General features: G+C 33.9%; 1 pseudogene; it reads left to right on the top strand.

Annotated features, from left to right (window-relative positions):
• Positions 1–14,027, top strand: part of LOC141543891 (actin-related protein 2/3 complex subunit 1A-like) — a 29,870-nt pseudogene extending 15,843 nt beyond the window's left edge.
• Positions 14,028–20,910: the final 6,883 nt, after the last annotated feature.

The following is a 20,910-nucleotide window of genomic DNA, read 5'->3' as shown; positions in this document are numbered from 1 at the left end:
AATCCTCCTCAAGTATGTAATGAATCCTATCTTATCCCTGATACCAATTAACTTTCCTAATTTGTATCTATCACAGGAGTTCTTGGCTTTTAAAAATAGATTTTGACAATTGTATTTAAATATGTTACAATTGGCTTTCTTTGAATCCTAATTTAATTCATACATTTGAAAGCATTATTATGAGAAGATGATTATAGGCTCTATTGAATTTTCAAAGGGGTCCAAGACACAATAATATAAAGAACTTTTGGTCTAATAGCCACAACAAAATTATATGTCGATTTCTTGCTATAACTTGAGCTGTGTTAGAATACCACTTCCACCTATTACATTCATTTTATTAGCATCCCAATTTCTCAGCTAACTTCCCAACATTTTTGGTACAGGGCCAAATATTGAAAAGGAATAAATCTCTTAAATAGAATTTATTGTCACCTTAGCAAAGGGGCTTTTTCAAAGTGAACATTAACCAAAATATTGATACTGTCATTGATTGCTGAACAATTGCCAGAGATCAATCCAGCTTCTGACATGTGCTCTTTTGTAGGACTGCCAGGTAAGCCACATCAACAAGAAGAGGTCAGCTGGCCGCTATGCTTGTTCTGTTTTCAACTTCCAAATAGTTATAAGGTAAGCTCTGATCTTTGGTAACCTTCCCTTCAAAAAGAATTTCTAATCAAAAGTGTCTCTGCAAATAGATGATAGCAGTGGCCTTAATCAGAAAAGCATTCTAACCTCTTAGAATCTAAAGATTTATGGGCTTTACTTGTCTTTAAGTATCTGTAATGCCCTTTGATATGGCTTTCATCTCTAGAAATAAATGGCTTCTATTGTTTGATTTCCACTAAAGTTTTGTTTATACTAATATTTTGTGTTATTAACTACAAAAAGTGTGATGTTTTAAGTTTTGTGGGATTCAAATTCTCCTCATTGTTTAAGACCCAGGTAATATATCCTACTTGAAGCCATTCATTTATTTTATCTCCCACAATACTTAATGACTTTATTACATAAGTGGGCAGTTTGTCATAATTATTTTAGGTGTATCTTATCTTCTGGCTTAGACTAAATTCTTCAAGGGCAAGGTATAGGCCATTCCTTGAAGATGTGTAGCTCAGACAGGATATTAGGTATCATTAAAAATGGTCTCTAACCAGACAAATGGAGACCTACAAATAGCCTGCACTTAAAATCTCTGAATTTACCTCTTATTCTAGTACCAATTCCCATTTGCATCTTTTTTTTTTTTCCCAACACCTGGTTTCTGTACTCATCTTAGTCTCCTAGATTTTCTCTATTCCACAAATATATTGGCACACATCCGACCTGAAGATATGGTTTAAGCTCCCTTTGAATTCGAAGCCAAGCTCTTCTACTCCCAAGGAGGGTTTGTTCTTTTTTTATGTAATTCCTTGAACATGAAAGCCTTTCCTTAGAAAAAATAGACAAGGTTTTTGTCTTTTTCTTATACCTTATTAGGGCTCTCAAAAGAAAAGAAAATTGGTAGAATGAGATTAAATTACTATTTCTTTGTTTGTTTGTTTGGGTTTTTTTGAGGCAATTGGGGTTATGCGACTTCTTCAGGGTTACACAGCTAGTAGGTATCCTGTGTCTGAAGTCAATTTTGAACTCAGGACCTCATGATTTCAGGGCCAGTGGTCTATCTCCTGAACCATCTACCTGTTCCTAAAGTAATATTTAATGAACAAGTCATATTATTTTCTGATAAACAGTATTTTTTTAAAATTTGGAATGTGTAGTAAATAAAAATCAATCAAATAAGGTTGCAGAATGAACTTGTAAATGTTAAGAAACAGCCACTATTGGTTCCTTTTTATTCAGGAATGTTTCTGTTAAGTCTGTATCTGAAAGAAATGAAAGAAGAGGGGAAAGAGCCTATTTTTACAAGAATATGTATGGCAATTTTTGCATGGTAATAAAGAATTGAAAGTGGATGTCCATCAATTGGGGAAAGGCTAAACAAGTGACAGTATATGATTATGATAGGCTATTATTACGTTATAAGATGTAACAACCAAAATGGTTTACAAAAATATTTGGGAAGATTTTATTAACCGTAGCAAAATGAAGTGAGTAGAACCAGGAGAACTTTGTTCATAGTAATAGAAATATTGTAAAGATGATCAAATGTTTTCTCTTTTTTTTTCTTTTTTTAAAAAATTTATTTATAAATTTTTTGACAGTATATATACATGAGTAATTTTTTTTATAACATTATCCCTTGTATTCATTTTTACACATTATCTCCTCCCTCCCTCTACTCCCTCCCCTTGATGACAGGCAATCCCATACATTTTACATGTGATACAATATAACCTAGATACAATATATGTGTGTAAATACCATTTTTTTGTTGTACATTAAGTATTAGATTCTGAAGGTATAAGTAACCGGGGTAGATAGACAGTAATGCTAACAATTTACATTCACTTCCCAGTGTTCCTTCTCTGGATGTAGTTGTTTCTGTCCATCATTGATCAACTGGAAGTGAGTTGGATCTTCTTTATGTTGAAGATATCCACTTCCATCAGAATATATCTTCATACAGTATTGTTGTTGAAGTGTACAGCGATCTTCTGGTTCTGCTCATTTCACTCAGCATCAGTTCATGCAAGTCTCTCCAAGCAATGATTAAATATGGAAGAATATTATGTCATACGTACTTAATCTATTCCACTGATTTACCACTCTATTTCTTAGTCAGTAGCAAATGGTATTGATTACTGCTGCTTTATAATGTGGTTTTAGGTTTGGTACTGCTAAACCACCATTCTTTATATTTTTTTTCCATTAATTACCTTGATGTTCTTGACATTTTATTCTTCAAAATGAATTTTGTTATTTTTTTCTAATTCTATAAAGAAATATTTAAGCAGTTTTATGGGTATGGCATTGAATAAGTAGATCAATTTAGGCAGAATTGTAATTTTTATCATATTAGCTCAACCTAGCCATGAGCAATTGATATTTTTCCAATGTTCCAATTATTTGTATGAGAAGTGTTTTGTATTTGTGTTCATATAGTTCTTATGTTTATCTTGGCTGGTAGATCCTCAAGTATTTTTTTTTCTACAGTAATTTTAATGGAATTTCTCTTTCTATCTCTTGCTGATGGGCTTTGTCAGTAATATAAAAAAAATGCTGATGATTTATGGGGATCTATTTTTTTATATCCTTCAACATTGCTAAAGTTGTGAATGGTTTCCAGTAGGTTTTTGGATGATTTTCTAGGATTCTGAAAGTATATCATCATGTCATTTGAAAAGACTGAAAGTTTTATTTCTTCATTTTGCATTCTAATTTATTTAATTTCTTTTTTTTTTTTCTTATTGCTAAAACCAACATTTCTAATACAATGTTGAATAATAGTGGTGATAATGGGCATCCTTGTTTCACTGATCTTATTGGGAATATGCCCAGCTTCTCTCCATTCCAAATAATGCTTGCTGTAGGTTTTAAATAGATACTGCTTATTATTTTAAGAAAAGCTCCCTTCATCCTTATGCTCTTTATGTTTTTAATAGGAATGGATGTTGTATTTTGTCAAAAGCTTTTTTGACATCTATTGAGATTTTTATTTGATCGATTATGATAATCATTTCCCAATATTGAACTAGGCCTGCATTTCTGATATAAATCCCACTTGGTAAAAGTGCATTATCTTGCTGATAAGTTGCTATAATCTCTTTTCCAACATTTTATTTAATTTTTTTTGCATCAATATTCATTAGGGAAATTGGTCTATAATTTTCTTTCTCTCTTTTAGTCCTTCCTAGTTTAGGTATCAGTGCCATATTTGTGCCATAGATGGAATTTGGCAGTAAACCTTTACCTATTTTTTTCAAATAGTTTACATAGTATTGGAATTAATTGTTCTCTTAATGTTTGGTAAAATTCACGTGTGGAATTTTGACCCTGAAGATTTTTGCTTAGGCAGTTCATTAATGACTTGTTCAATTTCTTTTTCAAAAACGGGACTAAAGTATTTTATTTCTTCTTCTGTTACCTGGGCAATTTATATTTTTGTAAATATTCATCCATTTTTATTAGATTCTCAGACTTGCTGCCATAAATTTGGGTAAAATAGTTCCTAATTATTGATTTAATTTCTTTTTTATTGTTAGTAACTTCATTCCTTTCATTTTTGATACTGGTGATTTTTTTTTCCTTTTTCTCATCAAATTAACTAAAGGTTTATCAATTTTGTTAGTTTTTTTCATAAAATCAACTCTTGATTTTGTTTATTAGTTCAATAGTTTTCTCAGTTTGTACTTTATTAACCTCTCCTTTGCGTTTCAAAATTTCTAATTTGGCATTTAATTATGGGGTTTTAATTTATTATTTTTCTAGCTTTTTGGGTTGCATGCCTAATTCATTAGTCTCTTTTCTCTCTTTTATTCACGTAGTTATTTAGAGGTATTTCATCTAAGAACTGCTTTGGCAACATCCCATAGGTTTTGGTTTGCTGTCTCATTATTGCCATTCTCTTGGATGAAATTATAAATTGTTTCTGTGATTTGTTGTTGAATCACTCATTCTCTAGAATTAGATTATTTAACTACCAAGTGGTTTTTAGATTATCTTTCCCTGCTTCTTTATGTAACATAGTTTTTATTGCATTGTGGTCTGAAAAGGAAGAATTTATGATTTCTGCCTTTTTGCATTTGATTGTGTGGTTTTTATGCCCTAATGCATGTCAGTTTTTGTGTAGGTTCCATGCAATGCTGAGAAAAAGGTATATATTTTTTCCTGTTCCTATTCAATTTTCTCCAAACATCTATCATATCTAAAGAGTTTTCTAAGAAGCTTTTAGCCTTCCTATTTTCCTTCTTGTTTTTTTTTTTTTTTTTTTTTTTTTTTTTTTTTTTTTTTGGTTAGATTTGTTGGATTTTAAGAGGGGAAGATTGAGATCCTCCCTACAATAGTTTTGCTGTCTATTTCTTCCTGCCTTAAAGTCTTCTCTAGGTATTTGACTGCTCTACCACTTGGTATATATACAGTTAGTTTCCTAACTACTTCATTATTTATTTAATCCTTTATCAAGATGTACTTTCCATCCTTATCTCTTTTAATAAGATCTATTTTTACTTTTGCTTTATCTGAGATTAGAATTGTTATCCCTGCTTTTTTATTTCAGCTGTTCCAGGTTTTTACCTTTACTCTGTATGTATCTCTCTGTTCCAAATGTGTTTTTTGTAAACAACATATTATAGGATTGTTTTTAATCCAATCTGCTATTTCCTTCCTTTTTTCGGGAGAGGCGATTCCATTCACAATTACAGTTATGATTACTAGCTCTGTATTTCCCTTCATCCTATTTTTGTCCTTGTATATAATTTTGTTCTCTCTTTCTTAGTCTTGTAGCTGTTTTATTCTTTCTTCAATCACTATTTTATCTCTTATCACCCCATTCCCTTTCTCTTACTAGTGATATTTTTACCCACCCTACCTACTACCTTATATTGTCTAACAACCCTTCCTCCTTCTCTTACCTTTTCTCCTAGTGTTTCTGCCCTCCCTTCTGTCCTTTCCCTCCCTTTTCTTTTCCTCTTTCTCATCCTACTTCTTTGTAGGATGAGATAAATTTTTATCCCAACTGAATGATTAAATTATTCATTCTTAAAGCCAAAACTGATGAGATCAAGCTTCAGACAATGCTCCTCCCTGCCTTTTCTCCCTGGATTGTAATATTTATTTTGAGGGGCGGAGTCAAGATGGCGGAGAAGATACACGCGGTTTTGTGAGCTCCTTTTTTCCCTCAATACCAATTAGTTAAATCTGCCTTAAAAATAACGCTGGACTGATAGAAACCACAAGGACTGGAAGCACAACTTACCAGCTGAAGAGAAACTGGAGTTTCAACAGAAAAGGTCAGTTCCAAGGGGAGGAAGAAAAAAGGCCAGCACAGACATTTGGGTGCTAGCACACTGTGCCAATCAGGCTGGGGAGGGCTCTGGGATCAGAGAAGCCATTGAGATAGAAGAATCTGTCACAGGCTGTTAGCTCTTCTCTCCTTATAAAATAGCAACTCAGAAGAGAAATCAAGCCACTTTAAAATATAAAGCCAGATACTAGAACCACCCAAATCTGGAAGTGACCTAACAGATCTCAGGCACTGTGGGTGTGGCCAACTTTGGATGTCTGTGGCTTCACCTCGGGGTAGTTAAGAGATTGAAAAGCAGGGACACGGCCCAAGGCAACACATAATGCCTGGCTCTGCTGGAGGCTGTGGAACTCAGCCGTAGAAGTCCCAGAGAAGCAGAACCTATGAAATAGGGACTGCGGTTTCTGGACAGACACTTCCAGTTTGAGAACAGGGTCCTTTCACTTCAGCTGCTGACATCCACGCCCCACTGGAACGCAGAAGCTGGGCTTTGTGTCGCCTTTACTGTTCAGTCTTAAACGTCAGGGAAGTCACTAGGACACACAGCGCCCTCAAAGCACAGCCCTGCTAATCACCTCTGAGGCACTTCCAGGGAGGAGGAGGAGAACTCTCTCCCAGAGCTCTCTCTTAGCTCAGGTGCAGGAGCCATTGCATCCATCCGGTCTGAGAGGAAGCTGGTAAAGAAATAAATAAACTTCTTACCCCAAGGACAGACCCCAAAATATTTTTTAAATATGAGTAAAAAGCAAAGAAGAACCATTGATTCTTTCTACACAGAGAAAGAGCAGGTATCCAACCCCGAGGAAGTTAATAGCAGAGAATCAGCAGATAACAGCATAAAGGGGAACCATACCTGCTCCCCATCACATAACTCTCTCCTAGAAGAGACTATTAAAAAATTAAGAGAATTTGAAGAAAAATGGGGAAAGGAAAGAGAAGCTATGATAGAGAATAACAACATTCTGAAATTGGAGTTGGAAAAAATAAAGAATTCACAGGAGATTCAGGGAAACAAAATTTGTGAATTAGAAAAGGTTAAAAAATCACAGGAAAGTAGGATTTCTGAATTGGAAAAGATAAAAAAATCTCAAGAAAATAAGATTTCTGAATTGGAAAAGATAAAAAACTCTCAAGAAAGTAGGATTTCTGAATTGGAAAAGATAAAAAAGTCTCAAGAAAATAGGATTTCTGAATTGGAAAAAGAAAATAATTCTCTAAAAAAAAATTAGCGAAATGGAAAAAAATCCAATAGAGCAAAATAATTCATTTAAAAACTTAATTGGGCATATACAAAAAGAACTAAAAACTGTGAATGAAGAAAATAACTCCTTCAAATTCAGGATGGAACAAATAGAAATGAATGATTCGTTGAGAACCCAAGAGTCAGTCAAACAAAACAAACAAACAAAAAAAAAAAAATGAAAAGCTGGAAGATAACGTCAAATACTTACTGGGAAAATCTATAGACCTGGAAAATAGATCTAGACGAGATAATCTGAGGATCATTGGACTTCCCGAAAACTATGACCAAAAAAAAGAGCCTAGATTCTATTTTACAGGAAATCATCAAAGAGAACTGTCCAGAGATAATAGAAACAGAAAGGAAAATAGGCTTTGAAAGAATTCATCGAACTCCTTCTGCAAAAGACCCTAAAAAAGAACACCACGGAATATTGTGGCTAACCTGCAGAATTACCACACAAAGGAGAAAATCTTGCAAGCAGCTAGAAAAAAAAATTTAAATACCAAGGTGCCACAATAAGGGTCATGCAAGATCTCGCTGCCTCCACATTAAAAGATTGAAGGGCCTGAAACCTGATATTCTGAAAGGCAAAAGATCAAGGATTGCAACCAAGAATAAACTACCCAGCTAAGTTTAGCATTTTTTTCCATGGAAGAAGATGGTCATTCAATGAAATAGAGAAATTCCATATGTTTCTAGGAAAAAAACCAGACTTAAACAAAAAATTTGATCTACATCCACAAGACTGAAGAGAAACAGAAAAAGGTACACAGAACCCTTGAGGATATATAAAAAGTCTGCATTGATAATTTGATTTTAATGATATAAAAAAGGGGAGGTGTAGTAAAGGGAAGGGGGTAGTATCAGAAAAAGGGAAAGAGTGATAAAAAGAGGGAAACTACATCCCAGGAAGAGGCATAGAAAACATACCATATCTGAGGGAATTTAGAGAGGGGGAGAAACATTGTGTGAATCTTGCTCTCATCAGAAGAGACTCAAAGAGTAAATAATTGACATATTTGTTTTTCAGAGAATTCTCTCTCACCTCATTAAAAGGGGGGAGAGAAAAAGGGAAAAGGAAAAGGGAAATAAGGGAAGGGACTTAGAGGGAGAGGGGAGGGATACTAAAAAAAGGGAGGGCTGCACGTCACAAGTGGGGTCTATAATTAAATATTGTGGAAGGGGTTGAGGGGGGTCAAGGGAAAAAGCATAATCTGGGGATAATATGATGGCAGGAAATACAGAATTAGTAATTTTAACTGTAAATGTGAATGGGATGAATGCTCCCATTAAACGGAGACGGATAGCAGACTGGATCAAAAATCAGAACCCTACAATATGTTGTTTACAGGAAACACACTTAAAGCAGGGAGATACATACAGCGTAAAGGTAAAACGTTGGAGCAGAATCTATGATGCTTCAGGTAAAGCCAAAAAAACAGGGGTAGCTATCCTTATCTCAGATCAAGCAAAAGCAGAAGTTGATCTAGTTAAAAGAGATAAGGAAGGAAACTATATCCTGCTGAAAGGTAGCATAAATAATGAAGCCATATCAATACTAAACATATATACACCAAGTGGTATAGCATCTAACTTTTTTAAGGAAAAATTAAGACAATTGCAAGAAGAAATAGACAGTAAAACTATAATAGTGGGAGATCTCAACCTTGCACTCTCAGATTTAGACAAATCAAACCACAAAACAAATAAGAAAGAAATTAAAAAAGTAAATAGAACATTAGAAAAACTAAGTATGATAGACCTGTGGAGAAAACTGAATGGTGATAGAAAGGAATATACTTTCTTCCCAGCAGTTCATGGATCCTATACAAAAATTGACCATATATTAGGCCATAAAGATCTCAAAATTAAATGTAGGAAGGCAGAAATAATAAATGCCTTCTTCTCAGATCACAATGCAATAAAAGCTACATTCAGTAAGAAGTTAGGGGTAAAAAGACCAAAAAGTAATTGGAAACTGAATAATCTCATCTTAAAGAATGACTGGGTGAAAGAGCAAATTATAGAAACAATTAATAATTTCACCCAAGGTAATGACAATGATGAGACAACATACCAAAATCTGTGAGATACAGCTAAAGCCGTAATAAGGGGAAATTTTATATTTTTAGAGGCTTATTTGAACAAAATAGAGAAAGAGAAGATTAACGAATTGGGCCTGCAACTTAAAAAGCTAGAAAAAGACCAAATTAAAAACCCCCAACCAAAAATTAAACTAGAAATACAAAAATTAAAAGGAGAAATCAATAATATTGAAAGTAAAAAAAACTATTGAATTAATAAATAAAACCAAGAATTGGTTTTATGAAAAAGCTAATAAAATAGATAAACCTTTGGCAAATCTGATCATAAAAAAGAAAGAGGAAAATCAAATTGTTAGTCTTACAAATGAAAAGGGGGATCTTTCCACCAATGAGGAAATTAGAGAAATAATGAGTTACTTTGCCCAACTTTATGCCAATAAATTTGATAACTTAAGTGAAATGGATGACTTTCTCCAAAAATATAGGCTTCCTAGATTAACAGAGGAGGAAACAAATTGCTTAAATAGTCCCATTTCAGAAAAAGAAATAGAACAAGCTATTAATCAACTCCCCAAGAAAAAATCCCCAGGACCAGATGGATTTACATGTGAATTCTACCAAACTTTTAAAGAACAATTAGCTCCAATGTTATATAAACTATTTGAAAAAATAGGGGATGAAGGAGTCCTACCAAACTCCTTTTATGACACAGACATGGTACTGATACCTAAACCAGGTCGATAGAAAACTGAGAAAGAAAATTATAGACCAATTTCCTTAATGAATATTGATGCTAAAATCTTAAATAAGATATTAGCAAAAAGACTTCAGAAAATCATTCCCAGGATAATACACTATGATCAAGTAGGATTTATACCAGGAATGCAGGGCTGGTTTAATATTAGGAAAACTACTAGTTTAAGTGACCATATTAATAATCAAATTAATAAGAACCATATGATCATCTCAATAGATGCAGAAAAAGCATTTGACAAAATCCAACATCCATTCCTACTAAAAACGCTTGAGAGTATAGAAATAAATGGACTATTCCTTAGAATAATCAGGAGCATATATTTACGACCGTCAGTAAGCATAATATGCAATAGAAATAAACTGCAACCTTTCCTAATAAGATAAGGAGTGAAACAAGGTTGCCCACTATCACCATTACTATTCAATATAGTACTAGAAACGCTAGCCTCGGCAATAAGAGCCGAGAAAGAGATTCAAGGAATTAAAGTAGGAAATGAGGAAATCGAACTATCACTCTTTGCAGATGACATGATGGTATACCTAGAGAACCCCAAAGACTCTGCTAAAAAGCTATTAGAAATAATTCAGAATTTTAGCAAAGTGGCAGGATACAAAATAAATCCACATAAATCCTCAGCATTTTTATATATCACCAACAAAATGCAATAGCAAGAGATACAAAGAGAAATTCCATTCCAAACAAATGTTGAGAGTATAAAGTATTTGGGAATCCATCTACCAAAGAATAGTCAGGAATTATATGAGAAAAATTATGAAACACTTGCCACAAAAATAAAGTCAGATTTAAATAATTGGAAAGACATTCAGTGCTCTTGAATAGGCCGAGCAAATATAATAAAGATGAAAATATGCTCCAAACTAATATATTTATTTAGTGCTATACCAATCAGACTCCCAAGAAACTATTTTAATAACCTAGAAAAAATAACAACAAAATTCATATGGAAGAATAAAAGGTCGAGAATTGCAAGGGAATTAATGAAAAAAAAGTCAGATGAAGATGGTCTTAGTGTACCTGATCTAAAGCTATATTATATAGCAGCAGTCACCAAAACCATTTGGTATTGGCTAAGGAATAGACAGGTAGATCAGTGGAATAGATTAAATACAAAGGACAAAAAAGGGTACATCTATAGCAATCTAGTCTTTGACAAACCCAAAGATACTGACATTAGGGATAAAAATTCATTATTTGGAAAAAACTGTTGGGAAAACTGGAAATTAGTATGGCAGAAATTAGATATGGATCCACACTTAACCCCATTTACCAAGATAAGATTGAAATGGGTCCATGACTTAGGCATCAAGAATGAGATAGAGAAACAGAGAATAGTCTACCTCTCAGACCTGTGGAGGAGGAAGGGATTTATGACCAGAGGAGAACTAGAGATCATTATTGATCACAAAATAGAAGATTTTGATTACATCAAACTAAAAAGTTTCTGTACAAACAATACTAATGCAAACAAGATTAGAAGGGAAGTAACAAATTGGGAAAATATTTTTAAAGTTAAAGGTTCTGACAAAGGTCTCATTTCCAAAATATAAAGAGGATTGACCCTAATTTATAAGAAATCAAACCATTCTCCAATTGATAAATGGTCAAAGGATATGAACAGACAATTCTCAGATGATGAAATTGAAACTATATCCACTCATATGTTCCAAATCACTACTGATCAGAGAAATGCAAATTAAGACAACTCTGAGATACCACTACACACTTGTCAGATTGGCTAAGATGACAGGCACAAATAATGATAAATGTTGGAGGGGATGTGGGAAAACTGGGACACTAATACATTGTTGGTGGAGTTGTGAAAGAATCCAACCATTCTGGAGAGCAATTTGGAACTATGCCCAAAAAGTTATCAAACTGTGCATAACCTTTGATCCAGCATGGCTGCTATTGGGCTTATATCCCAAAGAAATACTAAAGAGCGGAAAGGGACCTGTATGTGCCAAAATGTTTGTGACAGCTCTGTCTGTTGTAGCTAGAAAGTGGAAGATGAATGGATGTCCATCAATTGCAGAATGGTTGGGTAAATTATGTTATATGAAGGTTATGGAATATTATTGCTCTGTAAGAAATGACCAGCAGGAGGAATACAGAGAGGCTTGGAGAGACTTACATCAACTGATGCTGAGTGAAATGAATAGAACCAGAAGATCGCTGTACACTTCAATGTTGTATGAAGATGTATTCTGATGGAAGTGGATATCTTCAACATAAAGAAGATCCAACTCACTTCCAGTTGATCAATGATGGACAGAAACAAGTATACCCAGAGAAGGAACACTGGGAAGTGAATGTAAATTGTTAGCACTACTGTCTATCTACCCCGGTTACTTATACCTTCGGAATATAATACTTAATGTGCAACTAGAAAATGATATTTACACACATATATTGTATCTAGGCTGTATTGTAACATATGTAAAATGTATGGGATTTCCTGTATCAAGGGGAAGGAGTAGAGGGAGGGAGGGGATAATTTGGAAAAAAATTAATACAAGGGGATAATATTATAAAAAATTACTCATGCATATATACTGTCAAAAATTATAAATAAAAAATATCTTTAAAAAATAATTATTTTGACTTTCTTGGTGTGAACTAATTGTCCCATTGTAGCTGCCCCCCCTTTCCTCTTTTTCCAGTACAGACTCTTTTCCACCCCTTAATTTTTTTGTAATTTTTTATTTTGATGTCATCATATCAGAGTCCATTAACAAGCACACATTCTGTATATGTGGTGCCCCTCTTTATCTGCCCTAGTGACAGATCCATTTCTCAAGAGTTAAAGATATTAGTTGCTCCCTCCCAGCCTTCGTCTTTCTCCTGCCTCCCCCCAAATCTTATTTGCATCAACTGACCAGAGTCCTCGAATCCTCTGCTCCAGGACCTGTCCACACCCTTCCCATCCCATCTTTTTCCTTTTGAAAACACTAAGAATAATTTCCCCACATCAGTTTTTATAAAGCTAATCACCTGCCATGCTTGGAACAGAGATCGTACTCAGATTGCCCTTAGCCCTAATAATCCTGAAGTCCACATTTAGAAGAAGAATAGGAACTAATGGTTAAAAGCCCATGGACTGAAGGAACACAATGGACACACAGGTATTGATTGGGCTCCCAAGAGTGATCGAATTGTAACTTGTGGTGCAGACTGTAATGCCTATGTCTGGAGTCAGAAAGATGGCATCTGGAAACCAACCCTAGTCATCCTGAGGATTAATCATGCAGCTACTTTTGTGAAATGGTCTCTCCTAGAGAATAAATTTGCTGTAGGTAGTGGAGCTCAACTGATTTATATGTGCTACTTTGAATCTGAAAATGACTGGTGGGTGAGCAAGCACATTAAAAAGCCAATTCATTCTACTGTCCTTAGTTTGGACTAGCACCTCAACAATGTTTTATTGGCTGCTGGATCTTGTGACTTCAAATGCAGAGTTTTTTCTGCCTATATTAAAGAAGTTGATGAAAAGCCAGTCAGTACTCCATGGGGTACCAAGATGCCTTTTGGTCAGCTGATGTCAGTGTTTGGTAGTACTGGAAGTGGTGGTTGGGTCCATGGGGTTAGTTTCTCTGCCAGTAGGAACCGCCTCGCTTGGGTCAGCCATGATAGTACTGTTTCAGTTACTGATGCCTCCAAAAACATGATGGTTTCACAGCTGAAAACAGAGTTCCTCCCATTCCTGAGTATGTCGTTTGTCTCTGAGATTAGCGTGGTGGCTGCTGGCCATGACTGCTGCCCAATACTGTTTAACTATGATGACCATGGCTCCTTGACCTTTGTCTCCAAATTAGACATTCCAAAACAGAGAATCCAATGAAGCATCTCTGCTATGGAGTGCTTCCACAACATGGATTAGAGAGTCACAACTGAGGATCGCAATACTGCTCTAGAAACACTACACCAAAATAGTATCACCCAAGTGTCTATTTATGAAGTGGACAAGTAAGACTGCTGCAAATTTTGCATCACTGGCATTGATGGAGCAATGATTTCAAGACTTTAGGGTCTTTGATCCAGGGGCTAAGAATCATATGAAGCTGTACTTCCATTCTCTAGCATGACAGATACTTGACAGAATGCAGCTCCAGCATTTGCAAGAAGATGGGAAAGACCCTACCACAAGTCAAAACTGAGAAAATATTCCTTGCAAATGTTTTGTTTTTGTTTTGTTGAACATAATTGCTGAATGTATTGGTTTAAAAAATCAGCAGTGATGTCTTTTTGATTGGCTATTTCATTCCATTCTTGACCAAAGCTGCTCTTTAAGTAGCTTAATATGGAAAATTGTCACTCTAAATTAAAGGGGGATTTTATGTAAGTTGTCTGCTAGAAAAATAAAATATATGCACACACACATATATGTATATATTTTATTTTCATATATATATATATATATATATATGAAGAAAAAAAAGAGTTACAGACATTATTTTCCTATCTAGGGATGTAAATAGTTTAACCTTTAAATATATATATATTTCCCCTCTTCATCTTTGTATGGTTCTCTTGAGTCCTATGTTAGTAGATTAAATTTTCTGTTTAGGCCTGTTTTTTTCATAACAAATGACTGAATGTCTCTTACTTCATTGAAGCTCCATCTCTTCCCTTGAAAGATGATGCTGAATTTCCCTGGATAATTAATTCCATGTAATGGGTAATGATATTCCAGGCTTTCTGATCCTTTATTGTAGAAGCTGCAAGATCTGGGTAATTCTGACTGTTGCTCTTTGCTATTTGAATTGTTTTTGTCTGGCAGTTTGCAGTTTTTTTTTTCTTTGAAATTATAATTGTGGAGTTTCACAATTGTATTATTTGGGTTTTTTCTTGTGGGATCTCTTTTCAGAGGTGTTCAATGGATTCTTTTAATGAATATTTTCCCCTCTGATTCTAGAATGTTGGGACAATGTTCTTTAATTATCTCTTGTAGAATGCTATCCAGGCTTTTTTTCTTGGCATGACCTTCAGGTAGGCCAATAATTTTTTAAATTGTCTCTTTTAGATCTAGTTTCCAGGTTGGCTGCTTTGCCAATGTGGTATTTTAGATTTCCTTCCATTTTTTCATTCTTTTTAGTTTGTTTGAATGATACTTGTCTCACAAAGTAATTAACTTCCATTTGCCCTATTATATAGCTTTTAATATTTGATTTTCTTCAGTTATATTTTGTATATCTTTTATCCATTTGGTTTGTTCTACTGTTTAATAGATGCTTTCTTCAGATATTTTTTCTCTTCTGTTTTCAAACTGTTGACTTCCTCATTCATACCTCTCATTTCTTTTCTCATTTTTTTTCTTTTTCCACTCTCATTTGCCTTTCAAAGCCTTTTATAAGCATTTCCAAGGAACCTCTTTGGGTTTGAGACAAATTTATTTTACTCCCTAAGATTTCTTCTGTCCTCCTCTGAATTTATGTATTGGTCTTCCTGTCACCATATTAGCTTTCTATGGTCAAGATTCTTTTCTATTTCTTGCTCATTTTCTTTCCTTTTCTTTTGGTTCTTGCTCTTTTCTACTTTTAAAGTGGAACTTTGCTCCTGGGGCAAAAGTGGTGCTGTCCCAAGCTTTTTGTGCAGCTCTGAACCTTGGCTTTGAGCACAGGCATCCCTTGTTTTTGTAGGGGGTAGCTTTTACTGCACTCTTTTGGAAACTTCTTGGTTTCCCAGAATTTTCCTTCTGAGCTGGAACTAAAAGCTGCCACGCTGATGTGATCCTCTACTGATCCAGGAGTAAGGGTTTTAGTTGCTGATTTGCTGATTAAGACCCTCTCACAGGCTTTCCCAGAGTCTATTTGACCTGAGCTGAACACCCTTTTTCTCACAGTGAAACTAATCTTTCTTGAAGCTTTGTAGTAGAGTAGTTTCATTCCATCAGATTCTGTTCAAAGGCTTTGTTTCACATGGTTTTCCAGAAAAAAACAAAAACAAAAACAAAAAATAAACAAAAAACGGGGAGAGCTCAGATTTTTGACTTTACTCCACCATCTTTGCTCTACCCCTCAATCTAATGTTAATAGCATCTAAAAATGGTAATGTCCCATTTTTTTTTTGGGGGGGGGGCTTTATGTAATACATCAAAAAACACAGAATTTAGATCTCTTCCTTTTATTTATACATAATTTTTAGTTTCCTTTTTGTAGCTTCTTGTGTTCCTACCCCTAAGACAGACTAAAATAAGCTTGGAATCAGAAATTACCTGAGTTTAAATCTAGATTTACTGGATACTTACTAGCTATATGACTCTGACCAAATCATTAAACTTCTGTCAACATGTTTCCTCAAATGTAAAATGGGGATGATAATAACATCTACTTCATAGGATTGTTGCATATTTCAAATGAGTTATTAGTCACAAAGTACTTTATCATAATGCCTGGCATATAGAAAAAAAGATTAATGGATGCAGATTAATGGATACTTGTTCCCTTCCCTTCTCTTGTTCCCTTTGTTTAAATAATTTCTGGGAGTTGCTGTCACCAAAAAATTTGTTAAATCACTTCCAACACAGTGATAGCCTCTCCTAATATAGAAAGGGTGGCTCTCAGATGACATATAGTTTATTTTTAGGACTGTTGTCAAAGCCTTTTCAGTTTGGTTAGATCTGCCAGAGTTTGTGCTGTTGGCATAGCTTTTGAGTACCCAGGGTCACCTCCATGCCTTAATGAGCTATTACAGAAAATGTGTTACAGAAAAATAAAGCATAAAGGAAAGATAGCAAGATATAATAAACAGAAAGTTGGTTTCAGGTTAGAAAGAATTAGGTTCAAGATAATTCCCCTAAGATAACTGTGAACCCCAAAATACTTAACCCAAAATACTTGCCCTAAGCAACTCTCTCTGCTTAATCTACTTCTATTCTGGCAATAGTTTCCTCATTGGGAATTGTTATGCCAAAAGAATTGCAGGTCTAATATAAAAATTAAAAATTATATAATTTAAAGTTACATATCAAAAATAAACATGTTTATTCTACTAAAATTTATTGTAATAAGAACAATAGCATTATTTCCTGGATTATGTGATGATTTGATATTCACTTGTTGCGAGTTATTGAAACTTCTTTTAGAGAGGAATATAATTTTGAAGCCTACCTTTAATGGTCATTGAAAAACAATGTGTCCCTTTGAATACAACACTAGACATGGAGCCTCAGACATGAGTCCAAGATCATGGTCTCACATACATGCTATTTGAATCACTTCATCTCTCTGATATGATTTTATCATGTATCAAATGGACCTGATAATAATTTTTAGTTTCTATATATTTTATTTGTCTTAATATCTTAGATTTAGAAATGCAAAGAACCTTAGATGTCATCTAGTTCACCCTCATTATAGTCAAAGAAGATGAAGGCTAGGGATTTCCAGTGATTAATCTAGGGACATAAATTAAATAAACATGAATGACATGGTTTATTCAAGTCTTCTAATTCCAAGTACAAGGCTTTTACTTTAGTAAAGTAGTACTCTACTCAGTAGTACTCTATGAAAGGACTCCAGAACATTAGCTGAGCCCCAAGTGAAGGAGATAAGATTTTGGAAGAGACAATAAAGGAGCTGAACTTTAACTCCTGGCTGCATTTGGGATTATGAAATTGAACTGAAACTCAAGGCTTCTTCCAGAGGCTCCCCAAGAAACCTGCTCCCAGAGAATAATTATAATTTAGAGAAAAGAACATTATATTTTGACATCCAAATGTGGGACAGACAGGATCCTGATTTCATTGGAAAAGCCTCTGATTCTGATCCAGTGGAAAAGTCTCTCTGACCCAGACATTAGGGTGATACAACAAGGAAACTTTGTTAAAGAGCTAAAGTAGAATTTCAGCAAAATGGGGCAAATTTTTAGAAAACAGCCTTCTGTTTCTCTTCAAGGAAAATGTTTAGAGAGCATTATCAAGGTAATGAAAAGCCAAGGATTGATTATAATTTTGGAGCATATCACTGAACTTTTAAAAACTGTAGAATGCACATCTCCTTAATTCTCTAAGGAAAAAGAATTGAATCCGGACAAGTGGAAATTAGTAGGAGAGCAACTAGGTAAATACTACAATGCCAATCCAAACTCAATTTCCAAAGATACACCTCATACATACAATTTAATATAACTGGCCTTAGGAAATTATATAAGTTATTGAATAAAGAAAAAAAAGAAAGAGCAAGAAGGGTCAACTAAACTAGGTAAAAAGGATGAAGAATCAGATAAGAATTCACAGCAGGAGAAATTAGATCATCTCCAATCCCCTGACTTATTTCCCTCAATTAACCCGTCATGAGTGGAGCAAGAAGGAGGAGGGGAAGAAGCAGAAACACAAACAGAATCACCTATTAAGCAGCCTATGACAAGATTAGAAAAGGCATTGGTTAAGCCAAAAGATGAAGGACAGAATGTAAGTGATTTTATAGATGCATACCCTGTGATTGAAGATCTTGACTCTTCAGGTCAAAAAAGGAGACGATACACTCCTTGGGATTATGAAACTGAACTGAAACTAAGGCTGCTTCCAGAAGCTCCCCAAGAAACCTGCTCCCTGAGAATGATTATAATTTAGAGAAAAGAACATTACACTTATTTTATTCTTTTTTATGTTTTTCCCTTTTAATATGTTACTTCTTTCATATCTGTGACTAATATGGAAATGGTTTACAACTTTACATGATATCACTTGTATAACCTATATCAAATTGTCCATAATTTTAGAAAGAGAGAAGGGAAGGATGTATGGAGACAGTTCTGGAAGTCAAAGTCTTGTAAAATGATTGCTAAAATTGTCTTGATATGGAATTTGGAGAATAGAATAAATACTATTAAAAAGAAAATCTGAAAAGAGGAAATCAATTAATTAGGCATGCAACTAAAAATCTAGGGAAAAAAAATTAAAACTCCCCAATTAAATGCCAATTTATAAATTTGGAAACTCAAAGGAGAGATTGATAAATAAAAACTAAGAAAACTATTGAAGTGATAAACAAAATTAAGAGTTGGTTTTATGAAAAAACTAAACCTTTGATTAATTTGATCAGAAAAAAGAAATAAACTAAATCAATAGTATCAAAAATGAAAGGGGTCAACTTATAACCAATGAAAAAGAAATTAAAGCAATAATTAGGAGCTATTTTGCCCAACTCTGTGGCAGCAAGTCTGACAATATAACTGAAATTTATGAATATTTACAAAAATATACATTGCTCAACTTAACTGAAAAAGAAACTTTGAAAAAAAATTGAACAAGTCATTAATGAACCCCCTAAGAAAATATCTCCAGGTCCAGATGGATCCACAAGTGAATTCTACCAAATGTTAAAAGAACAATTAACTCCAAAACTATGTAAACTATTTGGAAAAATAGGCAAAGAAGGAGTACTGCCAAATTCCTTCTATGCCACAAATATGGCACCAGTACCTAAACCAGGAAGAGCCAAAACAGAGAAAGAAAATTAAAGACCAACATCCCTAATATTGATGCAAAAAATTAAAATAAAATATTAGGAAAGAAATTACAGTAACTTATCAGCAAGATAGTACATTATGACCAAGTAAGATTTATGCCAGGAATTTGGAGCTGGTTCAATATCAGGAAAACTATTCCCATAATCAACCATATAATTCATAAAATCAAGAGAAATTATATAATAATCTCAATAGATGCCAAAAAATCTTTTGACAAAATACAGCACCTATTCCTATTAAAATACTAGAGAGAATAGAGATAAAGGGTGCTTTCCTAAACATAATAAGCAATATCTATCTTAAATCTACAGCAAGCCTTATTTTTAATGGAGAGAAGCTGGACATATTCCCAATAAGATAAGGGTTGAAACAATTATCACCACTGGTATTCAACATTGTATTAGAAATGTTGGCTTTAGCAATTAAAAAAAATAAAGGAATTAGAATATGCAATGAGGAAATGAAGGTAATGAAATATTATCATTCTTTAAAAAATGAAGAATAAGCTGATTTTAGAAAGACCTGGCTTGACATGAACTGATGCTGAGTGAAACAAGCATAATCAGGAACACATTATATATAATAACAGTAAAAATGTCTGATAATCAACTATGAAAAAACTTGGTTCTTCTCAGTGGTTCAGTGATCCAAAGCAATTCCAATAGACTTTGACCAGAAAATGCCATCTGCATCCAGCAAAAGATCTAAGGAGATTGAATATAAATGAACATATGCTATGTTCACTACCTTTTTCTTTTTCTTTTTTTCTCTCCCATGGTTTTCTGTTTTTGCTCTGATTTTTTCCTCCTAAAATGATTCATAAAGCAAAGTGTATTAAAGTCAATGAACTCACTAAAATAAAAAAAAAAGGAAAAAAAAAGTATTTCTCAATGGTAGATTGAATCTAATGTTAATCTAACTTGATTTCCATGAAAATTGAAAAGCAGTCTCTAAAATAAAATATTTAATATTGAAGGACTCATGCAAATGAGGAAGTATTACCTCAATTATTGCCTTTTCATCTGCATTCAATGCACCTTTCTATGAAACATTAGACACACTGAGATTCAGGATTAACTATTGATATATGTTTCAGGTTCACTCATTCCTATTTGTATTCAAAACTGACATTTCTGTTTTTCATAAGACCATTCAAATGCCTGACCATTTTAACTAAAAGTTTCTCTCAGACTTGATGTGACAATTGAATATCTCCAGTAATATTATGATGAGGAAAGCACATCCAGTCAACCTCTCAATAATTTTCTATAATGTAAGAAGGCTTATGTTCCTATTAGAGAACTGATTCTATTATATTTTCCTCTGCAGAACTAATGGAAGCACTCTGCTGATGCATGTTAAAGACAATGATTGAATACAAAAGGCCTCCAGATCCTGTCTCTTGCCAAGATTAAAACTCTTTTGTCCTTTATATTGAGCAGAAAAGAGTCACACTTTAATTAATTTTTTT

This window comes from Sminthopsis crassicaudata, chromosome 5 (assembly GCF_048593235.1).
Source record: "Sminthopsis crassicaudata isolate SCR6 chromosome 5, ASM4859323v1, whole genome shotgun sequence".
NCBI lineage: Eukaryota > Metazoa > Chordata > Mammalia > Dasyuromorphia > Dasyuridae > Sminthopsis > Sminthopsis crassicaudata.
The sequence above is the reverse complement of the archived record's forward strand: the minus strand, read 5'-3'. Positions and strand labels throughout refer to the sequence as shown.